Below are 652 nucleotides of genomic sequence, written 5' to 3' on the forward strand. Positions count from 1 at the left end.
TTTTTTTTGGGGGGGGGGGGGGGGGGGGGTTATAGGGGGGGTATATCCCTAATTTTCACATCCCCTTGTTGACAGGTATAGTACAGGTAAAAAAATAGAATTGGTATTGGGCCTAAAGGCCGGCTCACACTGGGATTTTTTATAATCCTGAACAACTGTAGCATGTCAGGCTGCACAAACATGGCTCTCATCACACTGTAACATGTCAGCAGTCATAAAGTCAAACTGAACGACAATAAAGACACGCTAAACACACACAAAAAAAAAAAACGCCAGCCGTGCCCCTTCCACTATCCCGCGTTCTGGAATGATTCTTCACAGCAAACGTAAACAACCTGTAGCGGCAATTTTTACACACAGCAAATCTCAATAAAAAAACCAGGAAGAAAAAACTTTTGACGTTTCCTTGCGGTCATTGGAATTGTCAATTAAATCTCGACCTCCTATTGGTTCTTGGATTGACGCTCATCTTATGCCGAGTTCAGACTGCGTGATTTTAGCCCCGATTTTGACTCGCCGACAGGTTTTGAGAAATCACAGGCAAATCTCTGCTCGTGCATGTGAGTGACAATCACACAGTAGGAACTATCAAAGACACGATCTGAGAGAATCGCTGATGAGTCCCTGATGCCAGTGAGATATTTGGCGTGCT

The sequence above is a fragment of the Danio rerio genome, chromosome 23 (genome assembly GCF_052040795.2).
Source record: "Danio rerio strain M-AB ecotype USA chromosome 23, GRCz13ab, whole genome shotgun sequence".
Taxonomy (NCBI): Eukaryota; Metazoa; Chordata; class Actinopteri; order Cypriniformes; family Danionidae; genus Danio; species Danio rerio.